The sequence below is a fragment of the Schistocerca serialis genome, chromosome 8 (assembly GCF_023864345.2).
Source record: "Schistocerca serialis cubense isolate TAMUIC-IGC-003099 chromosome 8, iqSchSeri2.2, whole genome shotgun sequence".
NCBI classification, from domain to species: Eukaryota; Metazoa; Arthropoda; class Insecta; order Orthoptera; family Acrididae; genus Schistocerca; species Schistocerca serialis.
The window spans coordinates 119,590,345-119,607,939 of NC_064645.1; the positions used below are offsets into that span (position 1 = coordinate 119,590,345).

Consider the following 17,595-nt stretch of genomic DNA (forward strand, 5'->3'; position numbering starts at 1 on the left):
AAATCGGTTGGAAACTTTCCTCATGTCAGCACGTTGTAGGTGTCGCCACCGGCGCCAACCTTGTGTGAATGCTCTGAAAAACTAATCATTTACATATCACAGCATCTTCTTCCTGTTCGGTTAAATTTCGCGTCTGTAGCACGTCATCTTCGTGGTGTAGCAGTTTTAATGGCCCGTAGTGTATGTGCTCATTTTGTAATAAAACTCATTAAAACGATTTACCTGAATTGTTGTCTAGCGATCCTAGAAAGCAGATTTCCTAGACACTCCATCTTTGACGACTAGGCAGGACTTAACAGTTTGCTTCCTGGGACACTTGGTGTGAAAGAAAAGTTTTTTAACTTTGTTAACATTCCTGCTGACACCGGTAGTCATTGGTGCTAAAACACGTTTGTGATACCCGATTCCCAGTTCTACGAAAATTGAATCGAAAAGTCCAGGTGTATTAGATACCAATACATCTAAGACGATGCCTTCTAATAAGTGGGAACGGTATTCGAATGAATATCCACCCGAAAATACTCCACGCCTGTTGTGAAGTGACGAGCACCCTTTACAATTCAGGAATTCTGTTGCTGGGCCAAATTTAAGTGATTTTCTGTAGAATACACACATTTTGCTCAAATTATGGCTGTGCTTAGTATTTTCGTGAAAAACAGTCTGGTTTTTAGGAGCATGACGCTGAGTAATCGATAGAGGATGGCGAAACCTTATCCATTTGTCACCGAGCGCCGAGGGGCAACGGGAGCGACGTTCAGAAATGGGCAGGTCACGGGTCACTGGTGACGAATGGCCGGTGACCTCAGAGCCATCTGGGACTGGGGCTGGAACTAGAGCGTGTCGCATGGCGAGGCTTAAGAGCGGCCACAGTCCGGCAGGCGTGTCCTGGGCAGGCGCAGGCGGGATCCTGGGGCGAATCTCTCTCTCTGCACCAAACCAGGTAAACAGACCGCATACTGCCGCCTGCTCGCTTCTGTGTATAAGGGGCGCAAAGCTAGGTACTTCTCATCGTTCATTCGCCTATTAAGGTATCAATAATTTCACCTCGTTATTCATCTCTTGGATGACACGCCTAGAAAGGTTGTAATCTTAGTCCGATAGTATAACATATAGTCACCATTCCACTTATGCGTTTCAAACACATAAAATGCACACCCCACGTTCAGTGACATCAGGCGAACACAATACTTGTTCTACTGTTACTGTGTACTGGTGTCACTATGCGGCATGTGCAATAGTTATTGCCTATAGATGATCACTGTATGGATGAAACGTTCTTGCGTTTTTTTTCAATGACAGAATAAAATAACACGATATGTCAATATCTCCGATGAGCGAATTTAATTGTTCTTTCAGTTCGTTATCCTTTCGTCACACGATGACAATGCTCTCTAGATTATATACTGTGGATTACAGCGTCCCGCGATATTTGCTACATACAGGTATTTCATATCACCGAAAAAAAAAGAAAACAGGAAAAAAGGTTTATTTAAATTTCTACATTTCAAATAGTACCTGAGTGAAGGAACACGCACACATGACAATTCATAATATATCAATAGTAGTGCTGCTAGGAAGTGATTTGAGGATAACATATACAAATTTTGTATTAGCAAATAAATTGGAAAAATGAAAAAAAAAACATATAGAGTGAGTGTCTTCAGTACTGTAGCGTAAGGTATAGCAGTAAATTCGATTTAATGCTACACAGAACAAATCGTCATGGACAGGTGTATTTTGTGGCCGAGCGGTTCTAGGCGCTTCAGTCTAGAATCGCGCGACCGCTACGGTCGCAGGTTCGAACCCTGCCTCGGGCATGGATGTGTGTGATATCCTTAGGTTAGTTAGGTTTAAGTAGTTCTAAGTTCAAGGGGACTGATGACCTCAGATGTTAAGTGCCATAGTGCTCACAACCATTTGAACCATTTTTGAACAGGTGTATTTGTGACATGTAACTGACGAACGTTGGTAGTAATGCAACAGAACGTCAAATTAGAACTGCAGACTGTTATGACTCCAGTTCTATGTATTCACATAGCACCTCTATTGGCAAACAAAACACCTTATTACAGCTGCAGCTTGAGATTAGACACGAATCCTCGTATGCTAACTTACAAATACCGTATATACCGTACTTCAGTCCATTTTAGGTCAATTAATATTATACTTATTGTGTATGTGCAATATGCGTATTTCATAACACATGTAATTAATAAGAAATCGATTTCGTTATGTATTAAGGAACGAAATTCATCCTCCTGCATTCAACATTTCTTAGAAATGGAGATATTCCTTGAACAATAAACAAACATTAACAATCAGTCATCATTAAGGCAAAAGAAAGGGAGATTAGGATCTGAAGTCCCGTCGCAGACGAGGCAAACTGAGACGGAGCACAAACGTGGGAAAGGATGTCGGCCTTGATCTTCCATGGAACCACCCCGGTTATCGACATACCCGATTTTAGAAAATCACCTGAAACCTAAATTTGTTTTGCTAGACAGGGATTTGAATCTCCGTGCCCCTGAATACAAGTCCAGCCTGCTAAACACAGCGCCACCTCGCTCGGTGAGATTACAGTGGAGAAACTAGAAGGATACATGAAAAAAAGCCGAGCTTGAAGCTCTTAAACGAGAAGTGCAGTCTTTTTGTATATGTGAGAATGTAAATGATAACAAAAATAATCTAGGTCTGTGTTTGTGATGTATGTGACCTAACAGTAAAATTGTGGCACAGAAAAAATTCTATGGAAAACCATTAGCAAAATTCCTGGTATTTAGGAATATTTAACCTGCTGCCAGAACAAACAGTAGACGCAAAATGTTGAGGCAGACAAAGATTAGAATATCTATTTGAGAATACGGAGAATTTTGAGTGAAGTAGAAATATAGAGCAAAAGTTTAGCACAACAATAGAAGAAATGGAGGGCAGCATCGTACCAGTCAAAGAACTGATGAAAAGAAGTCAGATTTGACAGGTGGAATATTTCGACATAAGGACACACAACAAAAGTGGGAAATTCTATTCAGGCTATCTTCAGGAATAAAAATGGTTGCGTGCTAGCAGCCCGGAGTGGCCATGCGGTTCTAGGCGCTACAGTCTGGAACCGAGTGACCGCTACGGTCGCAGGTTCTAATCCTGCCTCGGGCATGGACGTGTGTGATGTCCCTAGGTTAGTTAGGTTTAATTAGTTCTAAGTTCTAGGCGACTGATGACCTCAGAACTTAAGTCGCATAGTGCTCAGGGCCATTTGAACCATTTGTTACGCGCTAAGCAACGGCTATCTCTTCTCCTAGGTTGGACCTTGTTTTCCATAACCTCTGTTCATAACAACATTTGTCGGTGTTTTATTTCAATATCTGTCGTTGGAAGATGGCCTACACAAAAAAATTACGTGTGAGAAAACGGAACGAAAACCAATACAGCTATCAAAATGTCTCATGCGGAAGGCACCTTATCATGACCGAAGAACGTCGAGAGACACGGCAAGGTAAGAAGCATTTTATGGAAAGATAAAGTTAATATATACATACCACCTTCTCCTCGTACCGTAAATCTTCCGACCCCTCTGAAGCTCTTGTCCCACATAATCTACCGTAAGCCAATGTTTTCATGTTCACATGCATGCTGCAATCAACGACCTTAGCACTCTTTAACATACATTTCAGTTTTCCTCTTCGACTGTTTCCTCCAAATAAATCAGAAGTGGACATCTTGTGACATATCCGCATCACTTCTCCGTATAATAAACACACATGTCGCCTTCTGTCGCGTATTTATTTTCCGTCATTAACATACTGCTTACCTTTCATTACATGGAACCACGGACAAACAAGAAATCACGTGAATACGTGTGAAAGTTATGTCAATGAAGAATGCTTAGTGTTTGAAGGCTGCGATTCCGAAGTCTCTAAAAATATTGTACACTACTTGAGACACTCTACACGTGGACCAAAGGCACAGTACCCATCGACAATGCGAGACTTACTTCGGGGAGTTTCAAATCGATCGCCGGCCGTTGCGGCCGAGCGGTTCAAGGCGCTTCAGTCCGGAACCACGCGACTGCTACGGTCGCAGGTCCGAATCCTGCCTCGCGCATGGATGTGTATGATGTCCTTAGGTTAGTTAGGTTTAAGTAGTTCTAAGTTCTAGGGGACTGAAGACCTTAAATGTTAAGTCCCATTAGTGCTGAGAGCCATTTGAACCATTTTCAAATCGATCTCCGGCACTGAAATGATGTAAATAGTTGCTGACTCCTTATTTTTGTATTTGCGACGCCGTACAGTGCTGTACAAAGAAACAGAACATCGCAAACCGAAACATTCGACTCGTCTCGTCTTAGAGCACTTTACACAACTGTAGTCAGAATACAGAATCTACTATGAAATTTTCTTGTTTCGTCTAAAACCTCGCCTCAATGATTAAGGTTGCAAAATCTCCGTAAATGCTGTAGCGATCTGTTCAACTGAGCGATGCGGCACATTGGTGAGACACTGCGCTCGCTTTCAGGAGGATAGCGCTTCAAATCCCGGTTGCATCATCCAGATTCAGTCTCCTCGTGCTTTCCCTAAACGACTTAAGGCGATTGCCGCTATAGTCCATTTGATAAACAACGAGGACGATTTCCTTTCACAATCAGAGCTTGCCCTTCATCTCCAATGACCCGTCGTCGACTGTACGTGAAACTAAAATAGCTCCCTATGCTCAACTATACATCCATTCTCGATGGCTTCACATAAATAAAAATCCAAGATAATACATAGTGCTCCTTCATCCAGATTGTAACAACAGGATGTAGTAAAGCATAAACGGTGCACGGAGCGCATAAGGCTGCTACCGTATCGTAATAATACTGGGGTCGGTAAAGTGGCACACCGCCCATAAACATATTTAATTTGAATAACAGCTTGGAAATAATTGATGTTATTAAACTAATTTTGCTTCCTTCCACCCTTCCTTCGCGAACAATTCGCTGCAGCTCGTCCAAAAAGTATAATTGCATTTTTTCATCTTTTGCATTCGATAACATCGAATTAATATCCTGCGACGCTAACTGACAATGTTAACTAACTCTACAAAACAGTCATTGCTTTATTTGAATATGTAAGAGCTATAGGAAATGCTACAAGTGCTCTGATTGAGAACCTAACAATGTTACAACTAGATGGCGGATTGACATATACTGGAAGAAAAAGATATATGCTGGAGTGCAAAACTTAAGGACGAAAGTAACTTATGCATAATAATCTTTCCTCCATGGGGGACCTCAGTCATATGGAATCGATTAAAAGAAATTTCCTCCATTTGACTGTTAATTGTTCACTTATTTTGCACAATCATGATTTCGGCTTTGTGGCCATTATCAAGTGCATGTTGAAATGTTAAAATATGTCTGACCTATCTGTGACATGTCATAGTCGAAAGAACATATTTCTGGTCTTACGGACCACTTGTCGTATGAAAGGATACGGGTACATATCGAATATACATGATATGGCTGACATTGTGCACAATGAGAAACCATTAACAGACAGTATGGCGTATTTAACAGCTAATATATTCGTGTGACCTGAAAATTGTTTTGTAATGCTCCAGAGACCATATTGAAACGCGACGACTCCAGCGCAATTATTTTATCTGAATAAAAATGTCGTTTCTGTTCGCCTCATTGCGTGTTTCTTTCAGTTTCCTTCTGTACTGTACTGTACTGCACTGCACTGTACTATAGCAGTCATTTCCAAGTATGGTACCAGTTTCATCGAATTACGTTACTTTTCAGTGCCACATCATGCGAAGGTTACTTTTCTCCTTGCTTGCATTTATGCGCAAAAATAAACATTAAAATTCGTAAATATACAACAATACAATTGGAGGCCTGCCCCACCTTCGCAGGGAATTGAAATGGAAATGCAGTCCCATGCTTCTTTACAGCGTAGGGGAACGATGCAGGAGACACGCAACTTTTTACTAGGCAAGGTCCTAGTGGAGGTGGTTTGCCATGGCCTTCCTCCGACCGTGATGGGGATGAATGATGATGATGAAGACGACACAACAACAGCCAGTCATCTCGAGGCAGGAAAAATCCCCGACCCCGCCGAGAAGCGAACCCGGGACCCTGTGCTCGGGATGCGAGAACGCTACCGCGAGACCACGAGCAGCGGACTCGCAGCGTATTATTAAATAACTAACAGCCGGACAACTTGTCTGCCGTAGCGGTTACGATATAAATTATACATAAGCAAATCTTCCATTTGAATCAGTCTATCAATTAGTGGAAACCTTATTGGTGGTGGTGGTGGTGGTGGTGGTTAGTGTTTAACGTCCCGTCGACAACGAGGTCATTAGAGACGAAGCGCAAGCTCGGGTTAGGGAAGGATTGGGAAGGAAATCGGCCGTGTCCTTTCAAAGGAACCATCCCGGCATTTGCCTGAAACGATTTAGGGAAATCACGGAAATCCTAAATCAGGATGGCCGGAGACGGGATTGAACCGTCGTCCTCCCGAATGCGAGTCCAGTGTACTAACCACTGCGCCACCTCGCTCGGTAAACCTTATCGAAATCTCTTCAGACTTACTGAGATTAGCCTTCACATACAGACAGAAAAACGCGGAGGAGGGGGGAATGAGGGGGGGGGGAGGAAGCTTTAATTTATAATATATATAGATTTGGAAAATATAAGCACAAAAAATTTAACAGCTAGACAACTGAAAGTAACGAACGAGTATAAAATGGGAATTCCTTACAGAGTCGCAAGCACATTTCATCTTACTACTAGCGTATCTGTTATGAGGTACGGAGTGTCTCGGAAAGAATGGGGAATATTCAGGGCTATGACAGGAACGACAATTCGTAGCAAAAATGATAGTGAACATGAATGCTAAAATGCATACTTCAAGAGCCATGAGCACTTCATCATCTTCGATACTATGAAGTAAATCTCTTCCATCCCATGTTCCTTACTCTCTGTATTTTGGGAGATAGTAGAATGGACCAAAACAAGAAAACTGTATCAAGTAAACCACGGCTCTAAAATGCATGCCTTAACAGCTGTGATCACTTGTTCAGTAAAACAGACGTGTTTCACAGTAGCGAAGATAAACAAGTGCTCTTAGCACTTAAGGTGTGCTTTTTAGAGCCCATGTTTACCCCGTGTTTTTTGCATCGAATGCTCATTCCTACCATTTCCCTGAATACTGATCTTTCCTCGTGCGATTCTCTGTATCAAGAAAAAAAATTTCAGATTTTTTGTAATAAATTCATTGGTTTTTGAGGAAATAGATAAATTTCAAGTGCGAAAAGTTTGTTTGTACTTCATGTGATTTTAGATGGGAGGCTGCAAATTTATTTAAACGCAGCTCAAGGTATAATTCAGTTTTTTGTTCTTATTTTTTATTTTATTATATTTTATTTATTTATTTATTTGCTAATGGACGTATACCGGATATTCTATACATTTTATTTGTGCACTCAGCTCTGAATAAAGTGAACCAAATCAGTTCTTTCTTCATATCGAGTCGACAGGAATTTTCATGCCAGCATATTTTTTAATAAATGTAAGCACAGAATTGTTCAGGTCATCCGACACTACGTTTGCCGACACAAGAGCTCTGCACTGACTCATGCAAGGTACACTGTTGTTTGCAGTACTTTCAGTACCAGCCAATTTCATAACGTTTGCATGGTCACACGAATTTTATTTCACTTCTTTTTTTAACATGGAACGAAATCTGATTGTGATGCTTAATCTCGAAACAATATTTACAAGCTTTCTGCAGTTTACACCGGAACGTTTATTAATGTAATTTCAGAATTGTGTGTATTTTACTAGCAAACACAAAAATTACTTCCCGTTGAAGCCGTACGAGCTTTAAACTACTGTCGCAGTAAAAAATCGGTTCAAATGGCTCTGAGCACTATGGTACTAAACATCTGAGGTAATCAGTCCCCTAGAACTTAGAACTACTTAAACCTAACTAACCTAAGGACATCACACACATCCATGCCCGAGGCAGGATTCGAACCTGCGACCGTAGCAGTCGCGCGGTTCCGGACTGAAGCTCCTAGAACCGCTCGGCCACAGCGGCCGGTGTCGCAGTAAATTTGTTTTGATTGCCTTTTCCATATGCGTGATCTCGCAACCAGAAAGTAGAAGTGTAATACAGAGAATTACAGATTGTACCTGTTTCCACCCCACTGCACTGCAGTCGTGATTCTTGTAGTGAATAAATACCATATAAATACCATATAATCAGAATGGTGATAATTTCGTATTCAACACAGGCTATAGTGTGCTGTCATAAGCCAATCTCATTGCTGGGTTCAACAGAAAAGAGGGATAGCTAAAAAAAAAAGAAAGAAAAAAGAAACCACAAGGTGCTATTAAAGTGCTAGACTTCTGTGTTTCAAAATGTAAATATCTTTTCACGTCAAACATACGTTGCAGCTACTTTCTTTTTGATGTATGACACTTAGGCACATAAGAAGAAATCTGTCCTCTAATTGTAAGGAATACCAGCATTCGCATCAAGTAAACGGTAATTTATATTACCTTCCTGCTGTTCTTTGTTTCGGATAAATTTGTAATCATCTTGTTGCTCTGCTGTCCACTCATAGGTTTTTATCTTCTGACATCTTACTGGAGTACTTAGGCAAAAATAATGTTGTACATGCGAGTAACAGAGAATACAAATCATCAACAATGGCGGTCGAAGACTTCGGTCGATAGGAGTCACCCTTGTTCTCCCAACGGCGTTCTCAAAGAGGGTTTCTAGCCATATGAGCCGAAAAGGGTTTGGTTTGCGGGCACACTTTTTCGGATCTCCTGGAGGAGACAGTGAAGCGGGAGGTGACCATAAGAATAATAACGAATAACCAACGTAAGAGTAAGAATCTACAAGTCAGACTGTAGAACATCAGAAGTCTGAATGCGGTAGGGAAGCTAGAAAATCTGAAAAGGAAACTGCAGAGGCTCGGTCTAGATGGTGGGGGGGGGGGGGGGGGGCAGTGAAGTGAAACTGAAAAAAGATGTGAATATAGGGTCGTAAACAGCACAAGATAATGGTGTAACGGGAGCAGGATTCGTCACTAGGAAGGCAGGGAGGTTGCTGTGAGCAATTCAGTGAGAGGATGATTCTCAACGGAAAATAATGTGTGAAATCTTATAGGACTTAACTGCTAAGGTTATCAGTCCCTAAACTTACACACTACTTAACCTACATTATCCTAAGGACAAACACACACACACCGATGCCCGAGGGAGGACTCGAACCTCCGTCGGGACCAGCCTCACAGTCCATGACTGCAGCGCCTCAGACCGCTCGGTGATTCTCAACGGAACCGACAGCAAACAACATTTCAGTTACACCTGCCAATGTCACAAGCAGAAGTTGTAAAGACAGAAAATGTATGTGACGATATTGAGAGTGAAATTCAATATATAATCTAATAATGATTGCAAAGCAGTAGTAGGTGAAGGAATAGAGAACTCACGGGACAATATGGGCTTGGTAGTGGGAACTAGTAAACTCACGATTCTTTGAACCATCGAACTCCCATCTGCAAAAGAGCTTCAAACGTCTGATTACTTTGCAAATGAGTTAATATGCTAAATATTTAACTATAAGCATGTTAGCAAGAAAAAGTTTAGGAAATGTTTGAAATTATGATTAAAGTTTGTTGGAAGTCGCCAAGTGCTCTCATTATGAAACACTGGATGAATATGGTCTAGGTAATATGCGTTCGAATTTTAGCACTATTTAGCTTTTGACGCATCTAAATGTTTATGACGTCATATTTCCTCAACTATGTGTCGTACAACGGCATAATTTTGCAGGTAAATTCTGCGGTACATGTGGATGCTGTCTGCAAACTGTGTTACCAATAGAGCCAGTAGTAAAGAAGTAATAAATTAAAACGTCTTGCTTGATGCTGAAGTCTGAATGCATGAACATCGAGCATGTAGTAGGCGATAAACTTCTTCCCTTTCATCATTTTGTTCAAGAGCCAGCGAGAAAAAGTGTAATATAGGATTCAGATTATGTGTATAGTCTGCTGGAAGGTGCTAAGTGCTCTCATTCCCAAATACCGGATGAATAAAGTCACCGCAAGTTACGCTTCTTCAATTAAGCTTCTTCAAGACAAACACACAGCTACTGACTGTAATACTTCTCTTATTGTGTTAAACTTTTAGCATAAGATTATACGTCTTAATTTAAAATTTTTAAATGCGGTCATTAATTACTTGACATAAAGGAAATAAAATTTTCGTAGTGCCCGCAAGACGTTTGATATGCAAACTGAAACTGAGTCCGAGATATCGGTTTAGCACTGAACGTGAGAGAAGAGAAAGACTGAGTTCTGCAATAAATTTCAGGTAGTAATAACGAATATACTTCTCCAAAATCAAAAGAGGAGGAGGTATTCTTGGTAAAGCCCTAGAGTATGAGAAAATTCCAAATGGATTATATTGTGGTGCATCACAGACACCGAAACCAGATGCTGGTTGTCTGGGTTGTGAGGTGTGTCCAGGAACACATATACGACAATTATAGTAATGAAGGAGAGTAAACTGAAGATTAAAAGAATCTTTCGGAAGAATCACACTGGAAAGAAGTAGGATACTAAAGTACTGAGAAGTGTCGGAATGAGTTTCAAGTTTACAAAGTTGTGGAAACTGCGATGATGAATGCAATAGGCAATTAAATTCCGGAGGAAAGGATTTATGTAAAGAAATGGTAGTCACAGGGGTGGACAAATGCAGGTCCAAGGAAAGTAACTACGAAAGAATTTTAGGCAATAGAAGAAATACTTCAGTTTATCGAGGAAGAAGGAAGTACAAAAATGTTGAAATGTTGATGAAAAGACAGGAATGGAGCACTGTACGTTACTTAGAAATTCCATAAATAAGATACGTGAAAATTATTCGCCTTAATTGCTTTGGCTATCAGTGCCCGACCCACGGCTGGACACAAAACTTCCATATCTCGTCTTTCCTGCGTGACAATCTGCAGTCGTACACTTACTGTACAGGACGCGACATTTTAATTGAAAGCCGATGTCTGATATGCCCGAAGGAACGTTGTATGGTACTTCTTAATGGCGCAGGCTCTGCAATATCGTATTTTTCCGTCGAATCCCCCCCCCCACCCTCTACTCCCACCCCCGCCGCCCCTGTACGGGGATTAAAGTGAGTGTACGAGTGCAGGTTGTGAGGCATGAACGACTACATGTGGAAGTTTGTGTTTGGCCATCGGTGTCGTGCACGGATAGCCAAAGCGAGTAATTCGACCGCCCGCGTAAATCGGGAAATCCAGATTCGAGTTCCGGTCGGACACAAATTTTCCTTGGTTTCATTCCATTACAGAGCTGCTGATTGCCCGTGTTCGCAACTTCGAATACATTTCACGTATTTCGTGACGGCTGTAGTCGCCGCAATACTCGCATACACGTCCGAAGGAACTTAACATCATACTTCTTCCCTGACTTTTTATACCTGGGATCCACAGTCATGTAGAACTTTATAAAAGACATCATATTTACGCCAGTGACTGTAACATTTTCTTTATTTCACGATTGCAATTTCGACCTTAGGCCATTATCAATGAAGATGTTATAGCTATTAGGCCATGTCAACCTACAATGAGCTGTCACATTTATATCTCGTCGTCACTACAATTAATAGTAATGACTGTTACTAGTAATGACAACGAAATATAAATGTGTCAGCTCATTGTAGGTTGACATGGCCTAATAGCCAAACACCTTCGCTTGAGTGACTGTAGGAGGATACAAGATGACTTGGATTCAAATGGTTCAAATGGCTCTGAGCACTATGGGACTTAACATCTGAGGTCATTAGTCCCCTAGAACTTAGAACTACTTAAACCTAACTAACCTAAGGACATCACACACATCCATGCCCGAGGCAGGATTCGACCCTGCGACCGTAGCAGTCTCGCGGTTCCGGACTGAAGCGCCTAGAACCGATGACTTGGACAGGATTTGTGATTGGTGTAAAGAATGGCAGCTAACTCTAAATATAGATAAATGTAAATTAATGCAGAAGAATAGGAAAGAGAATCCCGTAATGTTTGAATACTCCAATAGTAGTGTAGCGCTTGACACAGTCACGTCGATTAAATATTTGGGCGTAACATTGCAGAGCGATATGAAGTGGGACAAGCATGTAATGGCAGTTGTGGGGAAGGCGGATAAACGTCTTCGGTTCATTGGTAGAATTTTGGGAAGATGTGGTTCATCTGTAAAGGAGACCGCTAATAAAACACTAATACGACCTATTCTTGAGTACCGCTCGAGCGTTTGGGATCCCTATCAGGTCGGATTGAGGGAGGACATAGAAGCAATTCACAGGCGGGTTGCTAGATTTGTTACTGGTAGATTTGATCATCACGCGAGTGTTACGGAAATGCTTCAGGAACTCGGGTGGGAGTCTATGGAGGAAAGGAGGCGTTCTTTTCGTGAATTGCTACTGAGGAAATTTAGAGAACCAGCATTTGAGGCTGACTGCAGTACAATTTTACTGCTGCCAACTTACATCTCGCGGAAAGGCCACAAAGATAAGATAAGAGAGATTAGGGCTCGTACAGAGGCATATAGGCAGTCATCTTTCCCTCGTTCTGTTGGGGACTGGAACAGGGAGAGAAGATGCTAGTTGTGGTACGAGGTACACTCCGCCACGCACCGTATGGTGGATTGCGGAGTATGTATGTAGATGTAGATGTAGTTAATCGCCTAAGGCCGAAATTGCAATCGTGAAATAAAGAAAATGTTACAGTCACTGGCGTAAATATGATGTGTTTTATATACATCTTAACAAATCAGGTGCTGCAACATCGTAAATAAATAAGAAGTGCAGGAAAACCGAGGCGGAATGGCTGCGGGAAAAAGGCGAAGACATCGAAAAAGAAATTATCGTCGGAAGGAACGATTCAGATGTAGAAAAGTCAACACAAAGTTTGATGAAATTAAAAGAAAAAGCGTCAACGTTAAGAATGCAAACGCAACTCCACTGTTACATGCAAAGGAGAGAGCGGGTGGATGGAAAGAGTATATTGGAATCCTCTACATGCAGAATTAACTGTTTGATGACGTGATAGAAGAAGAAATAGGAGTCGATATAGAAGATAAAGGGGATCCAATATTGGAGTCAGAGTTTAACAGAGTTTTGGAAGAAATGTTATCAGATAAAGCAGAAGGGATAGCTAACATTCCTTCGTAATTTCAAAAATCGTTGAACGACGTGGCAGTCCAAAGACTGGCTGGTAGAATTTATGATACTTACCATCAGATTTTCCGAAGAATATCACCAACACCACCCGAAGATACCAAGACCAAGTAAATGCAAGAACTATTGTACAATCAACTTAACATCTCATGCACTCAAATTACACACAATAATAATACACAGAAGAATGGAAAAGAAAATTGATGATCTGTTAAATGACGATTAGTTTGCTTTAGGAATGGTAAAGGAACCAGAGTGGCTGTTCTGATGTTGCGCTTGACACAGGAAGCAAGAGTTAAGAAACATCATGTGAGCGTTCATAGGATTTGTCAACCTGGAATGAGCAAACTAGTCTACGATGTTCGAAATTCGAAGGAAAATAGATGTAAGTTTCGGAAAAAATGGCTAATATACAATATGTACAAGAACAGAGAAAAGATAAGACTGCAAGACCAAGAACAAAAAGCTTGGGATAGAAAGGGTATAAGACGGTATGTAGTCTTTCGTGCCTACGGTGAAATCTGTACATCGAAGATATAATGACTGAAGTAAAAGATTTAAAACTGGGATAGTGGAAGAGGATATCAATGATAAGATTCACTAATAACATCGCTATGCTCAATGAATTTGGGGAAGAAAAGCACGACCTGTTGAATGGAGTGAGCAGTCGAATAAGCATAAGCTAAGGATTGAGAGTAAACCGAAGGAAGACATATGTGTCGAGGAACAGGAGAGATGAGATTAGTGACAAACTCAACATCAAAATTGGGAGCTATGAAGTAGACGAAGTAAAGGAATTCTGTTATCTTGGAAGCGAAATAAACATGACGGACGCAGCAAGAAGGGCAGAAAAAGCAACTACCACAGTAACGAAGAAATTTCCGGGCAAAGAAGTCTATTTGTATGAAATATCGTCCTTAAGTTATGGAAAAAATTCTGAGAATGTGCGTTTAGTTCACAGCATTCTATGATGTGAATCACGTATCATTTCGCTAATGTATTACGTGAAAAACTGAAAAGAAATCAATCAAAATATTTGAGATGTGTTGCAATACAAGCATGTTAAAATTATATGGACTGATAACACACGAAATGTGGATGTTCTCTGCAAAAGGAGAGGAACATGTGGAAGGACAGTAACATGTGAAAATCATTGACAAGAAGAGGGAAAGGATACAATATGTGTGGAAGAAACCTTAGCAGATGTAAAAATTCTGTTACACAAACAGCGCTTGGCCGTACTCTTCAGGTGTATTGCTGCGCCACGTGGGATCCTTATAAGGGGGCATAAAGTTCATGGTACTTAGGGAGCTGTATAGAGTACAAACTGTAGGGAAGACAGAGATTGGAATACATCCAACGAGTAATTGAGGACGCTGATGCGAGTGCTACTCCGAGATGAAGAGGTTGGCACAAGAAATTTGTGGGGGCCCCATTAAAATCAATCAGAAGACCTGATGACCCCACTGCAGTTCACATTTACGTGTTTGGGAGAGGGCTGATGAAACCACTTTCAGATTATTTCTCCACCGTTCGCCTCTCGAATAGCAATGGGCAAAAATGGATATTTATATTTTGCCGAGCAATTTCTGATTTCTCTCATTTTATTACAATGCTCATTCTTCCCCGTGCAGGTTGGATCGACAAAATATTGTGGCATCCAAAAGAGAAAGCTGTTGGTTGAAATTTCGTGATAAGATTTCGTCACAAGGAGAAACGCCTTGTTTTAATTATTGTCACCCACAACTCGCTCAGCGTATCTGCAACACTCTCTCCCCTATTTTGTGATAATAGAAAACGAGCTGCCCTTGTCTGAACAGTGTGGATGTTCTCCATCAACACTATCTTATAAGGATCCCACGTGGCGCAGCAATACACCTGAATAGTACGGCCAAGCGCTGTTTGTGTAACAGAATTTTTACACCTGCTAAGGTTTCTTCCAATAAAACGTAGTCTTTGATTCATCTTCCCGATGACAGTTTGTATGTGAAGATTCCAGTTTAAGTTGTTCGTAATTGCAATCCCTATGTATTTTGTTTAATCAACAACCTTTAAATTTACGTTAATCCTTTAAATTTATGTTACCCCTTTAAATTTATGTTACTTATTGCGTAATCGAAATTTAGTGGAAAATTTTTACCACTCGTGTGGAGGACCTCACACATTTCATTGTCCCGGGTCAGTTTCCACTTTTCGCACCATGCAGATGTCCTGTGTAAACCATTTAGTAGTTCGTTTTGGTATTCTGATGACTCTACTAGACGGTAAACGAAGGCATCATCTGCAGAGAATCTAAGAGGGCCTCTTAGATTGTTTCCTAAATCGTTTATACAGATCAGGAACAGCAGAGTTTCTTCCCTGGGTAACGCCAGATATCATTTCTATTTCACTCGGTGACTTCCCGTCAGTTACTACGAAGTGCTACCTTTCTTATAGGAAATCATGAATCCAGTCGCACAACTGAGACGATACTCTATTGGTACGCAATTTGATTGAAAGTTGCGAGCATCAAAAGCGTTCTGAAAATCTACAAATATGGAATCAACTTGAAATCCACTGTCGGCATCACTCACTAGTTCATCTCAAAATGAGGCCAGTGACCATTATTAAGACAGTTTTAGAAGTGTAGCGGTGCCAAGAATATATTCGGGTTCAGCTGATAAAAAGTTTCCTTGATAACCAGTGGTGAAATACGTCGCATAATTTTTCTCGCCCGCGGCACAATGCGGTGAGCATAACTCCTGTCACAGAAGTGCGTGAGACTTCATCTTGTAGGGCGATCGACAGAAACGTTTCAATATGACAAGTAGCTTGTTCTGCCCGTTCCATACTAAAGAGTCTTAAGTCATCTGCAGGAATTCACTTGTCACTATTGCATGCATTGAATGTTTTGCCATAGGCGTGTTTTTCGCTGCTGGGTTCTTCTGTAAAACTGTACTCCACAGATGGTCTCATGAATCTAATCTGTCTGGTGTTATACAGCAATATCGCTGAGAAACTGTTCACTTACTTTGAATATTCTGAAATTTTGCTCACTAAAAGAGTGGCGATCTTTCAGAGGCTCTTCGCATCCAAACAGTATGGCTGCTTCAAGGAGAACCCGTTTCCTTCAGTGGGCACCCAGAAATCAAATGAGTAATGTCCTCCATGTTCATGTGGTCAGAATTGGGAGTGTCTTTTCCGCAAGTTTTGCATAGGTTTTTTCCCAAAACGGCCGTGGTTTAACTTCAGCCAACTAGTTGTTCTACACAGTCTTGTTTCAGTATTCCTCTTCTTGAGGTACTTAAATAGGTATTTTCTTGTGATGGCTGTAGTCAGCAACCGTATTTTTCCATCGTCATCAGTCTCGTCCTCTGTTTCCTTCTGAGTATATTGCTTAGGTTGGTGTAGGGGCTCCTGTAGTGTTCTTGACTATCTTTTGCTATAATGTCTTTTACGGATTTACCTAACCATGCACAGTCCCTTACCGACACAGTCGTAATTTCTTGTCGCCGGACTTAAAGATTCGCACTCAACGTCAACCATCGGAAACGGTGAGACGAAACTTGAAGCACTGAAAGTGTAGAGCTGTCGGAAATAGTTTAAAATTAAACGGACACATAGAGAACGAAAGTGAGTATTAAAAAAAAAAGGAAAAAGTGTATGAAAACCCGTAGGAGAACAAGGAACAGAATAGCATCTGATTAGGCTACGTCTACATCTATGCTCCGCAAGTTATGTATGGTGGATGATACTTGTAACGTATACACAACAAATATGCCTATGTTCATGTGTGAAAATGGACTCGATAAGCAACCTGAGTTATCAGTAAACGGAATCTAGCCTGTGTAACACTGTATGAGTGTCAGTTTCACTGTCCTTTAAGTCCTCAACAGATCGTTGCATGAAAAACTTAAAACTATCATTTGGATAAGGTATATGACTGCGTTTTTTAATAAGAATTTGCAAGTGATACAGAATCTGGCTTGCGCAGCGGGATTTACTGGATTAGAGTACATGACATGTTGTGGTGTCAGTGTCTCTGTTTTGGCCCTAAGTTTTGCACTCACCTCTTTAGATGATTGCCTTTTTCCATGTGGTTTACAGCAATGCGCAGCAGCATGCAGCAGCAACGGCTAAAGCTTGTTGTTACTAAGAATTAATTTATCGAAAGGGAGTTTTTTTGAGTCCTGTTAACTACTAAATAACTTGTGAGAAGGGATTTCATAAATTAAGCCTTCAGAAACCAATAACAGACAATGACAGTAACAATGACATAAGTATCAATAATGACCGTGTGCTAGATTAACAAATTACTTCGATTTCAAAGTTACACTAACATTTGATAATATTATTATTTATTAATTAGATGT

General features: G+C 40.9%; 1 protein-coding gene across 1 annotated transcript in view; it reads left to right on the forward strand.

The window, feature by feature from the left end:
• Positions 1-829: 829 nt before the first annotated feature.
• LOC126416300 (astakine-like) overlaps positions 830-17,595 on the forward strand; it is a 113,238-nt gene continuing 96,472 nt past the window's right edge. Inside the window, exon 1 of the mRNA XM_050083959.1 lies at positions 830-940. The gene's annotated coding sequence lies outside the window, so the exon portion shown is untranslated. The remainder of the gene's footprint in view (positions 941-17,595) is intronic.